We start from the raw sequence: 25711 nt of genomic DNA on the forward strand, positions 1-25711 counted from the left end.
CGATAATCTGTCGACGCAGGAGTGCGGCTACAATTTCTCTCGTCTACTTCCGGCGCCCACGCCCTCCCTCCGGCGCCCTTCCCAGCCGGCGGATTTTTTAAACACCGGAGCGCCGGCTCTCCGGTCCGCGTCTTCGCCGTTCATTAAAGTCGATGGCGTGATCCGTGGAAACGGCCGGGCCGCGAAGAAACGTTCCCCTGAAACGAGTTACACCGCAGTGTACACCAATTAACATCAATTTCTCGTTCCGAAAGTTTCCCGCGGGCCCCGCGCCGCCCGGAAACTTGCCCGGCGAACGCACCGAACGAAAAAAAAAAGGTCCAACAATTAAACGCTTGCGAAAATATTGCCGGGCGAAGTTTCATTAAAAATTTCTTGCCCGCGGTTCTTCGAGCGGCCGGAACATTTTTAAAAGTTTCCGGTTTGCTTTGTGCTCGAGGACAAACCGGGGGCCGAAATTTTTTAATGAAATTTTCGCGGGCCAATCTCCCGGCCCGAAATGGATAGTTCGAGTTCCCCGGGAAATTATAAATATATTTATAGTCTCCCGCGAATTCGGCACGTGAAAGGGAAAATTATATAACGAGAAATCGTTAAAATTAACATCGATATATTTATAATTTATTGCGAATTAAGTATACAATATTTATACGATTATTAGAATAAATTATAGATACATTTATAATTTCTCTATAATTTATATAGATTGTAAATATATGTCTCATCATTTAAATATATTTGTACGAATTTTTATAATAATCCTGGTCGACGAGAAAAATCGAATGTTGCTTTCATCAGTGGAGAACAGTTTATTCTTATATTATTAATTTATCTAAATTATGGAGAAATTATAAATATATTTAGAACTTATACAAATGTACCTACGTTATTCATGACTTTTAGCGATACATCGCAAATAAATTCTAAATCTATTTAGAGCTGCTCACTTAAGTGAAATATATTTATACGATACTTTTATTCGATATAACGAAAATATAAATATATTCCAAGAAAAGGCTGTGCTCCGCTAATAGAAGCAACTGCCGATATTTCCCGTTGACCGGGGCCTCCGTCTCGCGACGTCCCCGATAAATATTTTAATCGCCCGTAAAAGTTCCGCCGTGTAATCTTCTGGAATCTTCCGGCGTTCGTCGGGCGTGATTTTTACGGGCGCGGCCCCGTCTCGGCCGTCTCCGCGGACGAATCAATCGATAAGAAACGTTAATCGCGTTATAATCAAAATATTTCCCCTCATAATCAGCGGCGCGTATTCACGGCGCGTCCCTAAGTCATGAATAATGTAGGCCGGCCGGCGCGGTGTAATTTTTATTAACTATGGCGTCCGCGGCCGGTGTCGTGCCGTGGTCCCGGGCTTCGGCCAATCGCGATGGACGGCCGTGCACGGCTCGTTTGTCCGCCGGTTTCTCGCGCGGCGCCGGGGGATAATTATTTGCGACACGAGTACCAATTAAACACAGTTCGAGGAAACTTTTCTTCTAGCCGGCGCGGAACCCCCCGAGGGGGAGGGAGGGGGACACGCTCGTAAATATTCCAACGAATCAGCCCACATCCATAAATTTCGCGACAACCTTTTAGAGCCTGCCGTCTTCGTCGCTCGGTCTGTGTTTCTCTTAGCCCGGCGTATCTGTCTTTGCGCCACTTATTCCCTCCGCCGGAGCCACCCTCTTCTCCCACTTTCCCTTTCTCCGCCTAGCCGGGTCTCTTCCACCCCCAATTTATCTCTTCCTCTTCTATGTTGCGGCAGCGTGGCCCCGACAGCCGACAGCCACAACGTGCGTCGCCAAGCAAACTGTTCATCAACCCCCCGAGCCTCCCTTCCGTGCGTCTCCTTCGCCACGAAACTCACTCGCCACTCATCCTAACTCCACCTCTTCCTCTTCCTCCTCCTCTTCCTACATCTCCTACATCTCCTCCGCTTCCTCCTCCTCCTCTTTCTCCTCTTCCTCTTCCTCCTCCTACTCCTCCTCTTTCTCCTCCTCCTCCGCCTCCGCGTTCTCCGGGCCACGGTGCTGAGCAACGAGCCAGCGACAGTATCAGTGCAATTGCATTCAACTTTCTCCCTTTCCATTCGGTACCGAGTTCGAGTTGGATCGCGGTTGACGCTTCTCCTCTCTCACAGAGCCGCGGAAAACCGGGCGCGATGCACCCGCGCTGCCACCGAAACCAGTCTTCAATTTTCAGGCTTCTTTGCGGCCGGGATTATGAGCTGGACGCTTTGGCCCGAAGCTGCTGCTCCGTGGACACCGGCGCGATTCGTTTGCGGATGTATCGGTGAGATTTTTTTTTTGGCGAGGACTACGATATAGACTTCGTTACTTAGCACGGAATTTCGTTAAAGTTTTCTTTAGGGGACCAAAATTTGTGGAATTTGCATGGTATGGTTCCGTAGATGTTGACGAGAAATCGCCGGAAATGCGAGTTTTTAAGTGCGGAACTCGTTGTGCGAAGAGATATACGTACACAAAGTTGACGAATTTTCTGCGTTTTTCATAAATGAGAGCGTCGCCATGTTGAGGTTGGACGGACGACTTGGCGAATTTGAGTTTGAAATTGTTGGGATATTTTGTTTTTCTTTCTTCTTCCAAAAGTTCTTTGGCACAATTTAATTCACACTATTGCCAAGTTTTATGCTATTCTTATAGCGAAAATAAGTACAAAAAAGAAAGAAAACATCGATTGAAACGTACATATATCATTATACAGAATGTAAAAAAAATGCGTCCAAAAATATCTCGCAATCCGGAAATGAGTGATTCTTCAGGTCATTTGAAGTAACTTTTTCCTTTACAAAAATTCTCTCCGCGGCTTCGTTAACGAGTTATTAACGAAAAACACTGACCAATGAAAAGCGAGCTCGGCTGGCGCGTGGCGGCCCAGCCAACGAGCGCACGAAGTCCAGTTCCGCCCATTGGCTCGGCCGCCTAGCGGCAAACGAGCTCGCCTCTCATTGGTCGCTGTTTTTCGTTAATAACTCGTAAACGAAGCCGCGGATCGCATTTTCGCTAAGGAAAAAGTTGTTTCAAATAACCTCAGAAATCCCATTTCCGGATTGCGAGATATTACACCCTGTATATTGTCGCCAGACGGCATTTCACTTAAACCTAGTCATTAAGGCGGGAAGCTTTACTGTTCAATAGTAACGCAGCTGCAATTCTGCGCACGTTAATTTATGTAACTAATGTCGATGGCAACTAATTTGCGACGGTGGTGCGCACGAGAGCGAATCGAATATTTTCCCGGACGAATTAGGAATTCGAATAGGTCGGTAGGAATAGTTCGTTCGAGTTAATACAGCGCCGGCGAAACAGCAACGAGGGTACAATAACACGGGGCGCAGGGTGACGCGACGAAATGATTCGTGACAGGTCTCCCTTAACCGGCGGCGCCCTCCGCGCACGCCATAATTTCGTCAAGAGTCGATGCCACGTCGGGGCTGCTGTATTAGTGTCAAATGACGTTTTCGTCCCGACTACTGAACAGGCGAAATTATGCACGCGTACGCACATGCCGTCGCGACGAAAACCTCCACGGCGACGAGATCGGCGTCGCCAACCGCGTTAACCGTCGCGCAGCGGGGGAAAAATGCTTCGTAGCTTCGTGTCGAAATCGCGGAACAATTTTACAGAAACGAGATAGACGGATGACCTTTTTCTTTCATAAATTAAACTTTAAATGTTCTGAATTATAAATGTTCTAAAATTATAGAGAACGTCGCGCGAACAACTTTCGACGTTGAAAATTTATGTTACATTTGAAATTTTCCGATTAAATTTTGTTTCATCCGCTAACAAGATATTCCATGTTCAAGATTAGGTTAAAGTTATGCTCGTTTTGGTTCTCGATTAAAGTTCAATAAGGCCCAAAAGGTTAGATTCTGTATGCAATGGATTGAACACTGTAATAGAGCCAAAAAATGACTTTTTGTATGAACCCTCTTTTTATGCTATTTGTTACGGGTTTTAAAAATATACAATCAATCCCCTATTTTTTTTATATATAATTGAGAGTATTCTTGTAAAATGTTGCACTATCTCGATGACGAGTATGCTCGTCGAAAAGAGCTAACTGATTAAGAAAGACGTAAACTTTAATATTCATTTGATTAAATTATGTATTTTATAAAAGCGTTGCATTCGAACGAAATGCAAAGAATATCAACCATATACAATGTAATTAACTCTTTAGCACTTTTCAAAGAAACTGCAACAGCGTTTAGCTCAGTCTCGAAACAATTTTGATTCGAAACAATGGAAATGTTGCGCAGGAATTATTAGCGTGTACAGCACGCGGATGAAAAATCCGGCGCACGCGACCGAAGATGAATACTTCTGGTTCGACAATCCTGATAATTTATAGTCGGCCCGCAAGACAGCATTATTCGTGTTCGAATGAATCGCGCGAACTCTCTCGACGACTATGCGTCTTCCGCGAAGTGGAAACTCGAAATTATGAAGCCAGCCCAGCGAGCCAGCGTTGGCAGCGTGTTTCGGTGAATAATGCTAATCTTCCATCGAACCGTTCGAGCGGCGTCGCAGACACGGAAATCCTTTAAAATCATGGCATCGGGTTCGCGCGAGCGCGGTCGCACCGCGCCGCGCCGCGCGCGTTCTATGTATAGAAATCGATAATGATCGTAAATGGTCACATCGCGCGGCTCAGGCGTCAGCGTCGCGATTAATACGCATTTCGGTGGCTGCAAATGCGCCCATCCGATCATTAATTAACGCACGGCCAAGTTTTCGGTAACTCTTTCGCGCGGGGCCGAGCCGCTTAAAAACCGATCAGCGATCAACGTTGACAGGGCCCGCGCGTTATTCCGACTCGAATTCAATCCCGGGCGACCGACGCCGGCTCCCATATTAATTCCTCTATCAATCAGTCACAGCCACGAAAAATATGTTTATCCGGTTTGCTTGTTTTTCCCACCGTCGTTCTATTGCGGTGCGCGTAGAATCGAGCACCAATAGATATCTTTTTCAGACCGGCAAACGTTGTTGGATATTTTTTTATCGATTGAACTGTGTTTCGAGAGTGCGAGAGGATTTTTTGCATAATTTTCAAGCGGTCATTTAAACCGTCTCGTATCAATTTCCTAATTTTACGTCGCGTCCCCAATGCGTAGGTCTATCGCTGTACAGACAATGTTGTATAAAAAAGTAACGAACAGTAGCAACTAAAAAATTGTTGCGCCATTATGTGGTCCTCTTTGGGGCCCACAAATTTTGTACGAGTCGTATTTTTCATACGGGCACGAGTAACGGAGATATTTCAGTGTTTACGGGCCAAGTATCCCATCTCGTGCTGGCTTTCTGAAACGCGGGAGAGGCTCCGCTTTTCCAAGAGCCTGTCGAGGATGAAGTTCTCGAAGGAGATAGTGGAAATCCGGCGATCGTAAATAAATATCGCGATGATAATTCACAATCACTTGGTGTGACGTCGCCGAGTACTAACGTCGTTCGCTGCATCAATTAAGTTATCGTTCTCTCGGGGCGGTAAGTAATATTGGCGTGACCGGGGCTGGCTGGATTCTACCCCAGTCCGGAACGTCATCCCCTTTTCTATGCCAGGACGCCACGACCGCTATTAAGACGCGGGTACTCTACCACCTCTAACATCTACCGCCCCGCTACCCCGCCCCTTTCTGCTTCTTCGCATCCAAACCGGTCCCCCCGGCCCCTGCCCCGCACCCCGGTGGTTCCTCCACCGTCTCTCGATCGATCTTCATCCACCGCTGCTCTACAAGTCGACAAGCTGCCGGTGCTCACGCTTCGACACCTCTCCAGCCAACTTTCCCCAGGCTTGAACAGGGTGTCTCCACTCGAATCGGAGCTATTGAATTTTCATACGCCCGCTTTCCGAGTGTTTTCCTTTTTACGTTTTTCCCTTTTTTCTCTCTGGCACACAGCCCCTCCCGCTCCGCCGCCACCGCCGTCGCCGTCGACACCGCGCCGCGCCTCGCCGTCGACTTCACTGGCAACGTTGCGCCGAAACCCACCTTGGACGGCCTCGCGTCATCGCCGCGCCGGCGAACCAGGTGAATCGATAATTGGCGGCGACCTGGCGATTTTTATTCACCCGACGTATTTGCGTTCGCGAGTCCCGCGTTTATTTTGTTAGCTAATCACGGCTCCTTTCTTCTTCTTTTTTTTCGACGCTGACCTCCGGCTTCTTCGGCCGAGGGGTCGGATTCAACGGACGGGCCGGAATGTCCTTGAACCGAATTAAACCGTCGATGCGTCACTCGATAGCGTGTCCGGGGAAGCTAATTCGTGAGAAGTCTCAGCCCTCTGGCACCATCGAGAGGGTGGTTACGGGGAAAAATCGGATTACCGGTTTTTGGTCGGTTTCTCGTAAACCGTCGTTCGCAGGGTTCCGACAAAAATCCGAGACGTGGCTGGAACCGTTGTACACGTGCGAGAATTTTTTCAGAATTTTCGGCGAGACGTGTCGGGAGTGAAAAAATGAAGTCTGATCCCTTGTTTACGCGTCTTGCCCTGGTGCGCCGTATCTACTTGGTCCGAATGGGGTGTATCGTTCACGTTTGCAAAACTGGTCAGAGAGCGTTGTAGGCGGTAACTTAAAAGGTAGTCGGGTGGTAAGTTGGTCGATGCATTAGGGTCGTCTGTGCCTGCACAGAAGGAGATAGTGTGGGGCTAACAGCAAATATTCCTTGGCGCGGTCCGTTCCGGATCTCCTTAGGTTCCATGTGCTCGTAAATCCTTCTTCCACGGTCCAGGCCCGGTACACGGCCACCCTAGGCGTCATGTACGTCGACACGTACCCTCCGTGGTGGTGGCGGAGGTGGGAGGTACATCCTCCGCCCTGGCGCGACGGTCTCCAGCGTCTGGTTTATCTTGGAAATGTCCGCCAAAGGACGACGGAAAGAGTCGTAACGTCCGCGTTACGTTATGTCGAAGAAGATAAAAGGTCCTCGACGATAAGTCGAGATAGAGCGTGCTGTGCTGCCGGCCCCGAGAAACGTGACGCTGTAAAGGGGTCGGTTTTATGGGGATGGGAAAGTTACCCTTTAATTCATTTCGAAGCTGATCCGCCTGGCAGAGGATTCGATACAATCGCCGGAACTGTCTGCAGCCCTTTTTCGAGCCAGATTTCCCTTAGAGACAATTGCGTTCGGTATAGCTTGCTTAGTATAGGTCCAGCCAACTTAGTTTTGGTCTAGCTTAGTTTAGGCTAGATCTAGTTATCTGAGGCTACGTTTAGCTTCGTTTAGGCTAGGTCCAGCTCACTTAGGCTACGTTTAACTTAGTTTAGGCTAGGTCCAGCTAACAGAGGCTACGTTTAAGTTAGTTTAGGCTAGATCCAACTAATTAAGGCTACGTTTAGCTTAATTTAGGCTAGCTCTAGTTAACTGAGGCTATGTTTAGCTTAGTTTAAGCTAGGCCTAGTTAACTTAGGCTACGTCTAGCCAACTTGGACTAGGTCTCTTTCATCTCTATTTGACGCAATTGTTGTCTCTTCATATTTTACCAGCTTTTGAGTGAATGCAAGGTATAACTTCGGCAGTTGCTGCGTGAGATGACCAGCATTCCTTGTGTGGCTCAAATGCCAGACGATGCAGGTAGCCGCGGATGGACAGCACAATGAGCCTGCAGGTCTGAATACCTGGGACCCGTTGATCCCTTTCCCTTCCTCCGACTGGGAAGGTTAATTGCTCGTAACCTTCCAGATGTTCCAAAAATATGGTTAGTCTGTGACGGGCGTCCGCGTGTGTCGGTTCAGCGTGGAACCCTCGTGAACATCTTCATTTCGATATGACATTTATCTCGGTTGTATAATTTACTGCTTCAACGTTATGCACGATCGCAGAACTCACTGCAGTAATAGAAAGGGATTTCTGGTGTCCAAAGATGATTTGTTTGTTATTTGTATTCCCGTAGGACAGGTGCGTCACGATCGTATACAAAGGATGGCATAAAAGCATTAGCACACGGGGAAAAAGACACATTTTACGTCCGCCGGTGAAACAGAGACTGACTATATGTGTGTGTGTGTGTGCATACTTGTGTGTGTATGTGTGTATCAAATGAACCGAATTTGTTTTATGTTAAACAAATATTTTGCCTCATTAAGTACCGCGGTATATTTTACACATGTGTTTTGTGTGTCACGCCGGTGTGAAACATCCACGGGCACGCTCGCCGGGGTTTATTTTCGTTGCAAACAAGTCATCGCTAATTTTCCTGCTGACCATACAGCTCGATTTCCCATAAGAATTCTACGTAAAATGTATTAATGCGTTCCACCACACACGGCCGACTGGTAATGAATACGTATTGTCTGCGCTCTGTAAACAGAGGAAATTCGATGCACACGTGAAATACAGATTAATCAGCGTTTGCACTTCCCTTTTTTAAAAAACTGGAATAACAATTGAAACGTTTCCTTGAATGCTACATGTAGGTTAATCCTCACGACCAAAAGAGTTCTGCGCACCTCAGCGAAATACATACACAGAAATCTTGTTTCATGCAGTTTGATAAAATCTCGGACAGTAATTGAAAAAATGTTGTAAAATTCGTCAATTGGAAAATTCGAAATGGGATAAGAAATGAGAAATGAATTCGTTGTTTAGTAAAAATATTAAGGAAATAAGATTTGTTCAATTGTAATCAGCAACGAGACATTTAGGTTCGGCATTGAAAGGGTTCATCTTCGATGACTCGAACAGTTCATATAACCTGATCTAGATAACTCAGAAATAAAAAACATGGTCGTCACCTGCATTTCTGTCCTTTCATGGGCTAGAATTCCCATAGGAAAGGCCCTTATTTGCAACTTTGGTCTATCTAGGGCTAGCTTCTTCTTACAAAAAAGCCATCATCGACATCCTTGGTCTATCTTGAGCTAGGCCCACCTTGCAAAAACTTCATCATCCGCAACTTCAATCTATCCAGACCTAGGTCCTACATCAAAAAATCTCACCATCGACACGTTTGCCCCTATCTCGAGCCAGGTTCCCCTAAAAAGAGATCACGACCTGCGCCTTCAACCTGCCTTTGACCAGGAATTAACGCGTCCCCGGCTACCCCACCGATCGAACGATCGCCGAGCCTCGGGTCCGGCGTCGAATCGACTTTATCGCCGGCTCGCCGTGACACGCGGGGCGTCGGTTAGTGGTTCCCAGGAGCCGTGTCTGAGGGATGACCGTCGCAGGGGACAATCCTTTAAACGCGAAAGATGGCGCGCGGACCGTAACCTCGCCGGCAAAAAGATCGAGGCCTGGAGGCGTTTGGCAAACGAGGCCGGCGAGCGCGGCAGGAGTCCGTGGGTCTGGTGGTAGCGCGCGCGATCCTCGGACGGCGAAATTGATGGCAAGGACAGAAGTTTAGTGGCCGCCTATATATCTCGCGAAAGGAGCCCCGGTACCGGCACACCGGCACCGGTGCCGCGTGGTAGGAAAAAGGGTGGAAATAGGGGAACGCCGGAGGAGCAGGCAGAAGAGGTTGCTCCCTCAAGTCTGGAGGCTTGTAACGTTGGTAACCGAGCCACCGGAGTCTGCCGGATGGTTCGACGGACAGAGGGGCGCGGGTAGGATCGGGAGAAGGAGGAGGTCGGCAGGGCGGTGGGAGGCGGGAGAAGGGACCCGGGCGAAATGGGGAGGAAAGTCGTGGTCGATGCTCGGTCATCGAGAAAAACTCTGGCCCGCTCTCACTGCTATTTCACTCGAGCCTCTCTCTGCCTCTGTTCGCGGTAATCCCGAATGTCTATGGGTGTTCGCGTCCGTGTGCGGAAAAAGAGGAGCGCGGAATCGGCTACTCGTGGAAGGGCCGGAGATCTTAAATCGTCGTCGCATGAAATCGTCCTTGAAAGCACTCGCCATCTCAAGAACCGATCCCGATGTGGACAGACGGTTCCCGAGGATCAGGCTACCCGGTGAATATACATTCGTAATTCTTTGTAGCCGCCGCCATCGCCCCCGGCCCGATCAACCTGAATGTTATTCAATACGCTCCGTCTGCACGGATGCTGCCTACCGTCCGCTAATACATTCATTCGGGATACGTTGAGCCGCTGTCGGCTCCGTTGTGTCTACCAGGCAATATGGATATTTACTAAGCTGTTGCGCGGAGCACCGGTCTCTTATCGATCATTGTGATCTCGCGTCATTACGGTGAGCATCGTTCGGCTAAGCGGCATTTCGTTACGTACAATTCTGCTGTATATCGCGTTCTGTTAAGTCGCCTCGTGGTTTCTGTTTGTCTGTTGATCGTCTGTCTGTTAAACGTCATTTCGTTGGGGACTGTTGTACTACGTGACGGTCTGTTAAGTCAGGTTGTGATACAGATTATTCTGTTAGGCAGCGTTCCATCAAGTACAATTGTATTGTGGAATGTTCTGTTAAGTCTCATTGTGATACACATTATTCTGTTAACCATAATTCTGTTAGGCATCATCCCATCAGGTACAAGTATATTGTGCAACATTCTGTTAAGTCACACTGTGATACAGATTATTCTTTTAACCATTATTCTGTTAGGCATCATTCTGTTAAGTCACATTGTGATACACATTATTCTGTTAACCAACATTCTGTTAGGCATCATTCCGATAATCCTCATTATATCAAGCATCATTCTCTAATGTACAATTGTGACAGACACCGTTCCGCCAGATGTCGTAGTCACAATGATCATTTTGTTAAACGCCATTCCTTCATCGACAATTCTAGCGGAACATCCTCCTGCCGGTATAGCAACGCGACACCGATCGCTTTACAGGCAAACAGAACATCGGCGCATCATTCTGTTAAGCATCATCGAGCCCAGCCACCGTTCTGTTAGGTATCATCGTGCCAGGCACCATTCCGTTAGGTATCATCCACCGCCCAAGCATCGTTCCGTTAGTATCTGCCGGTGTCGTATGAGCTTGACAATGCGGCGCGGTACGTTATCGATTCCGATTCAGTAGAACGGAAACGTTTCGCGATTTGTTGAGTGAAATATTCAGAGGCAGAGGCGGCCGTTTTTATCCGATCGGTGCAACATCTTCGGGGCGCGCATTTTACGGGATGGTTTGTTTTACACTCGTTCCGCCGGTGCGTTCTGCGTTTAAAAGATCGCCTCCTGCGAGGGCGGTTTCTCTGGCTCTACGGGCTCCTTGGGACCGATCGTGTTCGCTCCGTGAATCTTTTACGGACGGACATTACGCGTAGTTTTATCTGCCGCTCCACGCGAACGATAGTCAAACAATAATTCCACGGTATGAGACTTTCATGCAAACGGCGCGCCCTAAATAACATAACCGTATTTGCGCTGCTTGTGTGTTCAATTCCGAGCGAAGAATTCTCTCTCGCTTTCTCTCTCCCTCTCTCTCTCTCTTTCTCTTCCGCCGTTGCTCCCCTTTACGTGTAGTTTGTTTCGACATGCAGAGGGAGGCGGGCCGTGCTTTCATTTGCTTCGATTTTTCTATAAATCACCGCGCGTGTCGCGGAACTAACCGAGCGGTAATATTTCATAACAATATTTGTGTTTTACGTAGCGCGCGGCTCGTACCGTAAATTCCGGTGCTCCTCGAAATTAATACGAGCGTATCCCGAAACTCGGGAACCGATCAAATATCTCGGGCATAAAGGAGAAAGTAACTGCTGCAGGGGAAGCTCGACAATCCCGCGCGAAAAAGCGCCAGGCAAGTTTGTTTGCCGACCAGACTGCAGATATTACACCGAAGAATCAACTCGGAGGTTTCCGTTCCCCGAATGCACAGTTTCTCACGGGCATGTGTCGATTCCGAGAGCTCCGCTGTGTACGGTTGTCCACGAAATCTTTCCGTCTTCCCGAGAATATCGTATCCTCCGGCCAGGATTTGCTTGCGGGACTATACACATATGTATATCGCGATCCCCCTGTTTCGCACGATACCTATTCGATTCAGACAGCTGTACACGCTGTTCCGCGGGAGTGCCGCAAAGTCCACTGCAAACAATGCTCACCGACTCGCAAGAATCCCTCAGAATTGTAATTTATTTAGTCTGGACCGTTGCACAACTAATGGCGAAACAGTTAGGTCCGTTTCCAATCTCTCAACGCGGTCGGTCCCGTCGTTCAAAAAGCCGATTTTACGGAATTTTTGGTTATCGCGACGGGAACACGTAAATCTTTTAAACTTTTTCCATGGCTAGAACGTGTCCTTGGAAACGTGTTAAAAATATTTCAGCTTCGCAGATTTATTCTTTGCGAAAAATTTCGTCGCTTTCACGCGGCTCTTCTTTTCTTGGAGTTGGATAAGCTCGTGTGATTTCAAGAATTTTTTCTATCGAAACGGTTAAACATAGTCTTGCAAAATTTTTTTAGCACTCGAATAGAGGACTAAACAATACATTAAAAAAGTTGCTGTCGAAATGATCGAGGTTTCCGTAGAATATTATCACTCTCGTATGGATCCTCTTCTTTTTGTGTTCGAGAAACTTTGTGTAACTTTAACAATTTTGTATATCGAAACGGTTAAACCTAGACCCGTTAAACTTTTTCCCTGCTCGAACGGCGCTTTTAAGAATGCATGGAAAAAGTTTCAGCCGAAAGGATTCACTTTTTTCGTGAGCGCGAAATTTTTTTGATGATCCTTCGTTCCAAGCAGATGCTTCGAAAGCATGCGGATCTTTGACAATCCGTAGCCCGAGCGACTGCAGTTATTTTCGCGCATGGTTTCAGTCGACATTTCCGCACGCCATCGACACAAATCCCCGAAAATAATGGCGCAATCAAGCTCCGCACGGAGCCATGTATTCGGGATCAGCATAACTTGCCGTTTTGCGAACCGCTGCCAGGCATATTTATTCCCATGGTCCCTTAACGGAAATTGAAAGTGCTTAAACATAGATACACGTCCGAGCACTGACCGTACACACTGTAACTTGTGCGGAGACCAGCGTCGGGGTTCCTTCCGGGCCGAAACGCGGGAAATACGATTCGTATTCGATTTTCGCCTAGCGGTCATCAAATATCCGAATGAACGTTTCTAGTAGTCGCTGTCATTTTATTAAGCCGTGCTACGAACTGGCCAATCTGTTCGTTTCTTTCTGAAATTGCTGTAAAAGAAATATCGTTACTAAACGGTGATATCAATTTTATAGTAATATTATTATTATATAATAATATTATTTTATATTAATATTAATTTTATAAAATATTAATTTCACAAAACTTTTTGCTCTATTGAGCAGAGCAAGCCTGTCGATCAATTATGAAAAATAATTTCATCCTATCGACTCAATTTTTCAATACATTTTTGGCTCTTTATGGCTTTAATCAGCAGGTTTATTATTTTAAATAGAGAATTAAACTTTGAGATATATTAAAAGATATTCTTTTCATTGCAATTTTAGAAAGAAACCAACAGATGGCCCACCGTAAGCAGACAGCAAACGCGATTCCGAATTAAACAAATTTTAATAAAAATACGTGAATTATTTGTTACAGAATTTGCCACCTAGTGTATACAATGCGGTGATTCCTGGAAGGGGAGGATAGACAGAATTCTAGTGCAGTGCTACAAGTGGTGAGTGAGACTATACTTTTCTTCCCTACTTCCCAAAAACTTCTTAAAACTGAAAATGATTGTTCGGATAAGACTGGGAGAGTTCAACCACTTTTCCCGACACACTCGCACGTGTTTTTGTTTTCCAGAGTTTTATCGTTTCAACGAAATCGAAGCAAAATTGTACGAATTTGGCTCAAGTGAAACATCTGTCGTTACATACTGCGAAATCGATGAAAATGTTACTTGCAAACAAACCATTTTACTTTGCATAAAATGCATTTTTACTAATTAAATTTTAAATGATAACAATAATAATAAATTAATTAAATTGTATTACGTTCCTGCACTATCAATTCATTTTGTCCACCGATGCACAGTAAATTCTCCCTAATTATTCCTCGGCTTATATATACTCTCTTATACTATATTATAATAAAAAATATAATAATATAAATAATATATACTTATACTATATTATAATAAATTATATTATTATATACTTATAGTCGCCGATCGTCAACAATTATAAAAACGAGGTGCAATGGTGTCTCCTCTTCCCAAATTTGTCATTTCTGTTCAAAAGCCGGAAGGAAATTAGAGAGAATTTACTGTAATTTACTTACACTGGCCGATCTCTGCCGGACTCACCGCGTTTAAAAATCGCGTAATCGAGCACACGTTTCGTCCCCGATCGTGGAGCAGCCTGCAGAAAACAATCGGCGCGCCGCAGGTCGCACGAAGGTGCGATAGCGTTCGGTGTCCTTTGGGTTTCAGGGGCGGCTTCCGAGGGCGCAACGATTAATAGTTCGGCCCGGCGATCAGTGAAGCGTGTTCGGCGGCGCAGCTCGACGCTCCCACGGACCCGGCATTTATTTTTCCGGCCAATTTTCGTCCGTTTTTCGCGGTTTTATCTGGCCGCAGCGCGGAATTGTTTCAACTTTTCCACGGACGGCCGGGGGCGCCGGGTGCGGCGGGGGACGGGCTTTCGAGGAGGGGAGTGAACTTCGTGAGAGCAACTGCTGAAACCTCGTAACGAGCGAAACAATGGTTAAAACTTCAGCAGAACGCCGGGGTGGTGCGCGCGCGCCAGAGAGAGAATGAGAGAGAAAGGAAGAGAGAGAGAGAGAGGCTGGCGCGCTCGCGCGCATTCCCGAGCTTATATAATAGCTTTCAAACTCATATCTGTCGAGATATCGTGTTAATAAAACGGCCGCACCACCCGTTGACTTTTGTTGCGAGTTTTCGACCGCCTCGTTGTTTAATCGCGGTTCCTCTAAATCAATTTCACCGAAGAACCTTACGACCACGCTCGAACTGATTCCGTCGCGCAAAACTGGCCGCGGCCTCGCCGGTTTTCGAGGTTCCACGGGGGCGCGGCACCGCGATCATTTCCGGCTGCCGTTCGCGTTCCCGCGTCCACACCGCGGTTATGAGAATCGCGTTTAAAATTCATTTCCTCTTCGACCGACGTTTAATCAGCCTGTCTTCTTTGCCGGCTTTGAAACCGGCCACTGTCTACACCCGCGACCACTGCGCCCCATACGAACCCGATGATGATCCTACCGGGTTCAATTTGCTTATGGGCTGCGCCCTTCCAAAGCCCTGTTGACTTTTCCAACTCGCGGCTGTTCGTTTGCGAAATACGCGCCTGCTTCCGAATTTTTATTGCCGGAAAACCGATGTACGGGAAATTGTGATACTTCTTCTGCGATCTTGTTGTGTATCGAGGGAGGTGTGAACAAATTTTTAGACCGGAAGATTCATTTTTTAAACAGGTATCACAGTTTCGATGTGAGTATGGGTTTCTTAAGACGCTTATGATTATAGCGATTTTTAATAATTTTTGTTATCGAAATGTTTGAACGTAACTTTGCAAAACTTTTACCATATTTAGATGACAGTTCGAAGAGTGCGTAAAAAAATTGTCATGCGAAAAGCTTTATTTTTTCAAACGATATCGTTATTTTTATGTTGGCACTCTTTTATGGGCTTGGAAAGACATCCATGACTTCAGCGATTTTTAATAATTTTTATTATCGAAATGCTTCAACATAATTTTGCAAAATTTTCACCACACTTGAACGATAATTTCAAGAGTGAGTAAAAAAATTGTCATGCGAAAAGCTTTATTTTTTCCAAAGATATCGCCATTTTTATGCGGGTACTCTTTTGTGAACTTGGAAAGACACCCATGACTTCAACGATATTTAATAATTTTTATTATCGAAATGCTTGATCGTAATTTTGCAAAACCTTCACCATACTTGGACAATAGTTTCAAGACTGAGTAAAAAAATTGTCATGCAAAAAGCTTTATTCTTTCAAAAGATATCGCCATTTTTATGTGGGTACTCTATTATGAACTTGGGAAGACACTCGTGACTTCAGCAATTTTTAATATCGAAATTGTCGAACGTAATTCTGTAAAACATTCTCCATACTTGTATAATATTTTCAAGAGCACGTGGAACACGTTTCACGCGGAGAGCTTCATTTTTTTCAAAAGATGCATATTTTATTCGAGCCCTCTTTTCATGATAGCGGGAGCAGCATAAACTGGACGCGTTCATGCAGTTTGCGTCTGTTCCCCGGCTTGTTTCTGGAAAATGGCGGTACCTTATGACACCGCGTGAATGTGGAATGCGTGTTTACGGGCTGGATACGTAACACCGTTGCGTACTGTGCTAGACGTACAGTACGTCAGGTTGGATACCAATAATTAGGGTACTCGTTAACTGTCTATGCGCACGCGTTTAACAATGCAGCAAACCTGGTGATAGCAATTATGTGAGTTGTACGACCGTGTAACTTGATCCTGATCGTGTGCTAGTTGACTGAACGCTTCTGCTAATGGTAATTAACCATCAGTTCGTTTTTTCAGCTGTGATTGCAGCTGCATCGGAAAAAAACCCAGTCGATTCTTCTCTCGCCGACTGTTTCGATCCGCGTTAGCAAAGTTAACGAACGTTCCGATCCGCAAGAAAATAAAAGCCAAAAATGTCGAATTAATTTCTAGTTCCGGTGTTTAATTTTAGGTTCTTATTTATTCAATGTATATCTTAATTTACGGCTCGTTAAAAAATCAGAATCAACGTCTTATTGTTACTTTTATGAACTTAATATAAAACAGCCGTTTCCTCTGCTCCGTGAATCTAGTTTAAAAAATACACGCGTGTTATCTTCTCGTTTAAAAATTTTAAGCAACCGAATATAAGTTAAATTTCATTCCTAACCGTGACCGCTAACGTTATTCGCGAACAGCAAACAATTGAAACACATCCGTTTACTATTTCATTCGTTATTCCGAATAACATTTGCCATACGCCGCGCGTATAAAATCGATCAGGAGCTGAAGTGCTACACGAAGTTCGCCGTACGCACCTGGAATTGTACGTTTCCATGAAATGAGCTCACACGTGTTCCTTTGGACGTGCAGAAATCGTGTTTAAAATTCATTTCCCTTTAACGGCCGTTTAATCAGTCTCCCATCCTCGCCGGTTCTGAAATTATATTCTTTCTCGTCCACGTAAACGCTGACCGCGGATGAAGGCGGGCGGCGAAGGGGGAGAAATGGGGAGTAAATCGGAGGAACACGATGAAGAACCCGTGGGCGTGTGCGAGTCTGTGTTTCTTTGGAGGAAGTAAATAAAGCGGCGATGAATTCAGAACGGTTTCCATTTTACGGGCCACGGATAATTAACCCTCTCTGTCTAAATCACTTTTATCTCTAATTTTGAAATAATTTCAGCAGAACCGGCCGCGCGCGCGAGGCTGTCTGCGCGGGTCGCGTTTGAGATCCGCGTAATAAAGATTTTAATTTGGAGAATTATTTTAATTCGCGAGCGTTGGCTTGCCCCGGGAATCCATTCATTTAGACGATTCACTGGAAGCTACGTTAACTTCCTTTCTTTCGCAGGCGGCTTTGCTACGCCGCCGGAAGGATCGGGGCGGAGGGGCGGGATAATTATGTTCTCCCCGCGGTAAACGTTTATCAGAGAGCAATACTCTGGGAAAAGAATTAGCTATCGGAGATAGGGAATTGTCCTCGCTATCCAGGAACGTTCTACCGCCTCGCGAAGCTCCGCCGTTTTTCGCCGGGGAACTTGGAGCCAGAATTTTTCGAAAAATTCTGTGACACGTAGCGAAGCACCACCCAGCTATGTGTCGGAATTTTTTCGAATTTTTTACCGCGGGATTAAATAGCGAACATTAATAGAAAACTGAAAATTCGGTTCCACCGCTGTGAGCAAGGTAAAATAGTTTATTTCGATTGTTCGTCGAATACTACACAGCCGATTTTAATTTAATCGGTTAAAAATGAAGACTACCGAATACAATTTTATTCGTAACCATCGATTAAATATACGATCGAATAAAAATTTATTTGATATTTATTTATCCGAATATTTATCCGAATGAAGTTATATTCGACACTCTGTCGAGTAAACATAAAATCGAATAAAGATTGATCTAGATAGAAATTTGTCCGAATCGAATTTTTTATTCGAATAAGCATTTATTCGTGCAGAAATTCGGACGGAAAATAATTGATTTAGTTCATCGATTTATTTCTTCCATAATTACTGTTTCGAATTATTCGAATTAAAAATCGTTCGAATAAAGAATTATTGGAATAAATAGATAGAAAAATTTGTGGCGAATAATGAATCATTCTGGGTTTAGTAACTATGATAATAATAATAATAGTAATAATAATAATAATAATAATTCTGGATTTAAGTAATGATTTTTATTGAACCTGCGGCGAGTATTGTCGGAGGGCCTCTCGAAAGCGACGAGGAATCCCGAGTTCATTCACGTGGCAACGAAACTTGATTCCCGCTGACAGAATTTCTATCAAAGTCGCTTTTATCACTCGTCAACCCTCGGCGCGTCGTGTATAATGCACATCGCACGCTCCCGTGACGCATACCGGTTCTGTATTCCCGCTCGTTTACACGACAACATTATCGTGTGATCCATTTATTGAAATGGAATTGTGTATCTTGATTACATCGAATTCGCTGCGCCAGCTCATGACAAATTCCCCATGAACGTAGCAACGGCTTATGCGAAATAATTTAAATTGCTGCTTTAAACTCCGCGCGGAGTGCCCTTTCGAATATGGAAATCGAAGTTTACGCTGCGATCCGGTATCGACTTTCAATTAGAAGCACCCCGCCCTTTTCTATTTTTCACGTTTCCGAACGATTACTCTCTCTTCCCGTGGTCTTCGAACAAATTCGACATCATGTTCGAGTCTGCGATCACGTTTCAGTTGGAGTTCGCTCGCGCTTTGCCTAGACTTAGTTCGTACTTAGCCAGGACTTAGCCAGGACTTAGCCAGGACTTAGCCAGGACAATCAGACCTAGACTCGAATTATCCAAGGCGTATCCTAGTCCCTAATCAATCTTACACTAGATCATGTTCAAACTTAGACTGAATCTTATTGACACTTAATCTAGACTTCATTGCAATCAGATTAAACCAGGACAACATTCAGATTTAGCCTGGACCTGATTTGGACTGAAACTTAGCTCACATTTCAATCAGAATTAGTATTAGCCTTAATCATATTTATTGTTATTTATAGTTAGCCTGGATTTTATTTGGACTTAGTCTGGACCTCGTTGCTTCATAGTTTAAACTTCTATTAAACTTGGCCTTGGCATCATGCTTACTTAGTCTAGCCGTCGGACGTAGCTTGGACCGTAGCCAGACTTATCCTGAACTTCATCAAGATACAACCTTGATCTTAATCAGATTTAGCTACGTTCTTATTCAAAATTAGCCTGGATCTTAATCAGACTTAGCCTGAACCTTAGTCAGACAACTTGGACCTTAATCAGACTTAGTCTGAACCTTAGTAAGACAACTTGGACCTTAATCAGACTAAGTCTGGATTTTAATTAAGTTTAGCCTGTAACTTAGTCAGACTTAACCTGGACTTTAATCAGACTTAGCCTGGACCTTAGTCAGACAATCTGGAGCTTAATCAGACTTATCCTGAACCTTAATTAAGTCACTCTTAGCCTGGACCTCAGTCAGGCTTAGCCAAGACCTAGCTACGTCCTTTTCTTAAAAGAGAACCTGTGTTAAACCTAACGTAGCACCATGCACGATGCTCCCGCGTGAAATAAACAGGCGACCTCTATAAAGAGTAGCGCTGACGATCTATTCGGACTTGGCGTACGTGGCTGCGCGGTCCAACAGCCCTTAGTTGTTTCGCAGCATCCGCCGCAAGTGCGCAATTAAATTCTGTTATCGGGGCCCCGAATCGACCCTAAAATTTCCCTAAATTGACCCACGGCGGTGGAGAGAGGCATTGAACGGTGGCCGTTGTCCCGCAGCTTGTCGGACGGCAGAGATACAGCGCGTTATTTTTATTCTCGCGGTGCAATAACAACGGGAACGTCTGCTGGCTAACGCAGACGATGCCCGGGCTTTAGGGCAGGGGTGACATCGTAACGAGAGTTGTTGCGAAACTCCGGCCCCTGGATGATTCAGGGAAAATTTTTTACGGTCCTCCTCTCCACTCGTGACTCCGTTTTCCGGCGGCAGCTTCCACGGACGTGTTCCTCGGCTGTCTCCCCCCCAGCCCGTCCACCTCTCTGTTTTCATACCCGTTTTCTTCTCTACTTATGAATCAACCACGCGTCGTTACCGTTATTCGCGACAGGCCGTCAGCCGTTCTTAACGGCACACCTTTTTCCAACCGCCGCGGAGTAAGTATGATGGATATCCGCGGCTTCTTCCGTTTATTAGCGGCCATTAAGCGGTTACATTAAGGGAATCGCGGTGATCTTGGAACCTAGATTTGTGATTATTCCCGATCAGCTAAGATCCTGTAATTTGGCCGATGTCTCGTCAAAGGCATCCGAGATGCTACGGAGTCCTTTGGGTACGGGTCTTACTCCTTTAGGGAGCAATAAGGGTATGACAGGGCTGTACAATGGGGAGGATTCGGCAACACTGTGCACACAGGAGAGGAGCAGTCGTGGCTGATGGCGATTATGCCCAAGAACAAGGTCATTACTTCCACCAGACCTATTTAGACCGATCAAAGATCAAGGACAGGTTGAACAATTTTTCATATCGAAAGGGTTGAACGTAAGCTTGCAAAACTTTTACCATACTTGGACGATAGTTTCAAGAGTGAGTAAAAAAATTGTCATGCAAAAAGCTTTATTTTTTTAAAAGATGTCGCCACTTTTGTGTGAGTATTCTTTCATGGGCTTGGAAAGACACTCGTGACTTCAGCGATTTTTAATAATTTTTATTATCGAAATGCTTGAACGTAATTTTGCAAAACTTTTACGATACCTAGATAATAGTTTCAAGAGTGAGTAAAAAAATTGCCATGCAAAAGGCTTTATTTTTTTTTAAGATATCGTTATTTTTGTGTGGGCACTCTTTTATGGGCTTGGAAAGACATCAGCGATTTTTAATAATTTTTATTATCGAAATGCTTGAACGTGATTTTGCAAAACTTTTACGATACTTCAGGAGAAGGCGCATGTATAGATCCCGTTGTCAGTGCAGTTTCTAAGGGACACGAGATTCACGGAACCTCGGAGCAATCGTCGCAGACGACAATTACAGGAGGCAGGTCGAGCCCATCAAATATCCCGCCCGCGGTGTTTCTGCGCGGAAAATATTAGCGAACACCCGAGCGCAGTGACAAAACGCTGCGGACGGGTCGCTGACCCAAATCATAGTAAAGAACTACTTAGCCTCATTCGTCTCGTCTGCAGCCAGCCGCGTCTCCATCGCGCCGGTGCTCGCGGCCCGTTTTTCTCTTTGTCATTTAGTCATTAGAGCTTTAAGGCTACTTAGACTAATCTAACTTTTAACAGACCGTTGCTCGGCGAGCAAGAAATGTTTTCGAGTCCGGGGTGGGACGACCTTAGACACCCTCGCGCGTCTTACCGGCGGGAGCACCCTTGGCTCGACGAGTACCCTCATTGCATAATGTACCCGCCGAAAGCCGGCGTCGAGCGAGGGCCGGGAGGGGACGGGCGAAACAGAGCTGCGTGGCCACCGATGCGCGTCCCGATTCGAGGGCTCGTCGTTGATGAGAGTGACTCTCGTTGCGCGATGAAGAATCGGGGAGGAGGCAGGAATCATGGCAGTGTGTCTCCGAGACGTGACCGAGCATATCGCGAATTTCGTTGGGAGAAGCGTACTAGTGGCTAGCGTCTGCGAAGAGACTCTCGGTTAGCTACCTGGCTGACTTACCCGGACGCAAGATTGATTTTTCCAGTCCGGTCGAATCCGGCCCAGTCAAAGGAGTTCAAGAATTTTAATGAATTTGTTCAGCAACGTTCCCGGCCTTCGCGGAAGCCAGCCCGGAAAGGTATCCAGTGGTGTACGCACTTAGCGGCCCCCGGTCCATCGAACATTGCTGACATTCTGTGTCCCCAGTCACTTCAAAGGGTCTAAAGGGGCAAAATAGGGAAAAAAATGATAACGACGCAATAATATCTGCGACGTGATCAAGCACGTAGGAAATTTCGCTGTGGAAGCAATGGACGGGCCAAAGAACGCCGGCCAAGAAAGAACCAAAGATCCCCCAGCTTTAATCATTCTTCTGGAATTCGGCGCAGCCCTGAGGATCTCCGGAGTAGTCTTTTGGGGGCTCCTAGATCATCGTGCCTGGCTGAACAGAGAAATTTATGCTTCGTTATAGTGGCCCATCCCTTTTTCATTCTAGGCGTAGTGTAGATCTGGCTGGGATATATTGGAACCGACTGGGACCTATTAGTGCATATCAGGATTTATTATAATCTACTGAAATCTACTAGAACCTATTATAAACTTCTAGGATCTACTGGGACTCATTAGGACTTGCTAGGAACTATTAAGAACTGTTGGGACCTAGTAGAACCTTCACAGGTCAACCAGAACCTGTTAGAACCTACTAGGATTTACCAGGATTTACTAGGACCTACTAGAACCTACTAAGACCTACTAGAACCTACTAGGATCTACTAGAACCTACTAGAACCTACTGGGATCTACTAGGAACTATTAGGACCTACTAGGATCTACTAAGACCTACTAGGACCTAATAGGATCTGTTGGGACCTACTAGGACCTGCTGTGATCTACAACGACCTGCCAGGACCTATTAGGACTTACTGGAGTCTACTAGGTCCTGTAAGGAGCTATCAGGGCCTACTGGTCTCTACTAGGACCCACCTGGACCTTCTACTAGGAATAGTTAGGACCTGCTAGGATCTGCTAGGTCGTAAACCCAAGACCGTAAACGTAGCCCAGCTCTCTTGGACCCAACTCAAGTACATCCAACAGCTAGACTTGATCAATGCGTACACGCTGGTTAATGGGAATAAAAATGTTGGCAGACGGAGGGTACCGGTCTCCAGGTAGCTATAGCTCTCCGAGGAGAGCCCTAAGTCTCGGCTAAACACGGCCGAACGTCTATAACTCTCAGAACTCGTCCGTCTCGAATTAACCTCTCTCAATTAAGACAATGGTCGCCCGGTTCTCCGGACATCCTCTTCTCATCGAAGCGAGAATGGAGGACGCAAGAGGAAGGATCTCAGAGGTTCTCAGGTTAGCCTCCACCCACTCCCCGGTCCGTGCTCGGCCGAATGTATATTTATGTAAAACTCGAGGATTCGACGGTGAAGGACTTCGGTCAAGAGATTGCTAGCTTTGGGTTCGGCTTGTTGGATGGATGTTAAGCAAGTGAAACGGGGAAACTTTGCTCTTCCCCCGCCGTTAGGCGAGTCGTTACATCCGTGGATGGGGCGGACATTTTTGTGCGGTGATCTGTCGTGGTCAAGACATAATCGACGTTTAAAAAACCAATACAAAAATTATGTTGCACTGTGAAAGATTTCATATAAAAATATTTTGATCTGTGCTATACTCGATCAACATTTAAGCATAAACTTCGTTAATCAATTTTATCGACAAAAACGCGATCGCATAATAAAACGTGCTTAACAAAATTACCCTCCTGTGCTGTGCTCAAGCAGCACTTACATATCGTGGATTAATGTTCCAAGAGTTTGTTTCGAACGGCAAGAAATGTTAGGCACGTTGAAAGGGGGGGCGAGTGTGGTTGGCCCAGGTAGCCCGAAATTTTCCATTCGCTTAAAACCGTGGCCGCACGGTATCGATCAGGGCCGGACCAGTTGCGAATGGAGCAACACGATGTCACGGAACGCGGGGACGCTCGGAAAACGCGATACAGGAATGCAGGAGCAAGCACCGGAAGGAGAAACGTCGATACGCCTCTCCTTCCCTTTCAGCGATTGCTTCGTCTCGAAGGAGGACTCTCGCTTTCACGGAGGACGACGATGGGGCTTATCGATTAATCGGCCTGGCCAGACAGAGAACTTGAAGTGGCTCGACTCGGGGATCGACCGGTCGATCCGGGATACGTTTATCTTCGCGCGGACCCGTCGGAATTTAATTGCTAAAGAAATCATCCGGGAGGAGATTGATCGTTCCGACAGGAAATATGAGGAATAACAAGCTGGAACTGACCCTCCGTTAGATTGAGCTTGTGACACCTGAAATTAATGGTGATTTTCCAATTCGATCCCTTCCACCGAGCTCAATCGACGCTGCTATTATTATACTGCGGATCTTCGTGCAAAATACAAAATTGACTGCTTCTGTCGCAACAGTTAAGACTCAATTAAGGACTTCGTTCTTTCTTTAATAACTTTCACAAGTTAAAACTGGAACATTGGAACCATTCGGTTGTTTAAATCGTGCTATTGTTTCGAACACTTCCGAGGGGGTTTTGTAAACATACAAATTTTGTAACAGATCGTCCAAAGATACGATCAAGTACAAACACAATTTGTTTCACAACAAAAGATACCTGTTTCTTCCCTGGTAAAAACTGTTAAAGCGATGGCGCTGTGCAGTATATCGTCGACTCTTCCCGTTGCCAGCACTTTCGGTCACGCTTGGCCGCACAACACCCGCAACCGTGCGAGCATCTGCATCAAATTTTCGTCTCGAAACGTTCAGGAAGGACGAGGCCACGGAGGCTGGCGATGGAAAAAAACTCGTAGCCGAGAAGTTTCAATAGTGGAGCATCACGTTAATCCGGAGTCAGCTGCCTGTAAGGAATGGAAGCCATTCCGGTAGGCCGTGGTTGATATCCGCCACCTGGCAATATTTCAACGATCCGGCCGGACAGGATAACGGATCCACTCTTTGTCCGTGGTAATGGCGGAGCCGTAGGATTCTGCCAGCGGGCAATTAGGAGCGGTCCTGGATGTCTGGAAGACCGGTATCCCTGCCCGGAAACCGTGTTGCGTGGGATCATCGGGACTGCGTCCGGGAACCGGTGGATTACATCGAATCGGGATCCGCCGGCGAGCTCAGGGGCCGAGGAAACTTTTCCCTGGTTCGAGGGGAAGAGCGTAAAACCGAACAGCTGCTCCAGTCCCCGGCGCTGGGTTAGACAGCCGACTGCGCAGAGTGGGCTGGAAACCCGTTCCTTCTGGCCAAAATAATTCCCGGCATTATTTCAAGCTTTAAGATTGCGATACAATAGCTCGTCGAATTCCTCGCCGCGCCTAGCTAGAGTGTTAAACGGACAAAAAGATTAACATTTCAGAAATCGAGACTATCAGAAATATTTTTTAAATATTTTGTATCGGAATTTGTAGGAAAGTGTGTTGATCAACTTTTGTTAGGAAAGAAGATTGTATATCGCATAATTGTCTGAAGTGGCTAATATCCGGACAAATAATACTATAAACAAATTATATTTTCTGAATATTTCTGTTTTATTTTTCTCTCGAGTTTTTCTTTTGTTTTCCTTTCCTACTTTTAAGTTTTTATATTTTATTCGTACTTGTGTGTGACTGGCTACATTATTATTACTTTCTCTCACTGTAAGAAAGGATTTATCCCTTTGTTGCAACGTAATTCTCTGTTATAACTGGCTGAAACGCGGAAAGATTCTCGACTGACATGTGCAACATTACTTTCTCAAAACGTGAGATATCAAGAATTCATTTTTCGGCCGCGATAACCGGGCCTGCAGCCGGCTGCGGGTCGGTCCGGCGCAAAGAAAAGTGTTAATTTTGCAGCGGCGCTCGTCTTGAAAGCGTCATTGAGTTAAAAACCATGGGAAAGCAGTCGCTACCCCCCTGAAAACTGCTTGCAAAGCCCGCGGCAGGGCGCGGCGCGTCGGCG

At 45.9% G+C, this 25711-nt stretch overlaps 1 protein-coding gene across 1 annotated transcript in view; it reads left to right on the forward strand.

Annotated features, from left to right (window-relative positions):
* LOC117221014 (uncharacterized) overlaps window positions 1-25711 on the forward strand; it is a 404219-nt gene that overhangs the window by 138469 nt on the left and 240039 nt on the right. Inside the window, exon 4 of the mRNA XM_033471570.2 lies at window positions 13458-13536. The gene's annotated coding sequence lies outside the window, so the exon portion shown is untranslated. The remainder of the gene's footprint in view (window positions 1-13457; window positions 13537-25711) is intronic.

The sequence above is a fragment of the Megalopta genalis genome, chromosome 5, assembly GCF_051020955.1.
Source record: "Megalopta genalis isolate 19385.01 chromosome 5, iyMegGena1_principal, whole genome shotgun sequence".
NCBI classification, from domain to species: domain Eukaryota; kingdom Metazoa; phylum Arthropoda; class Insecta; order Hymenoptera; family Halictidae; genus Megalopta; species Megalopta genalis.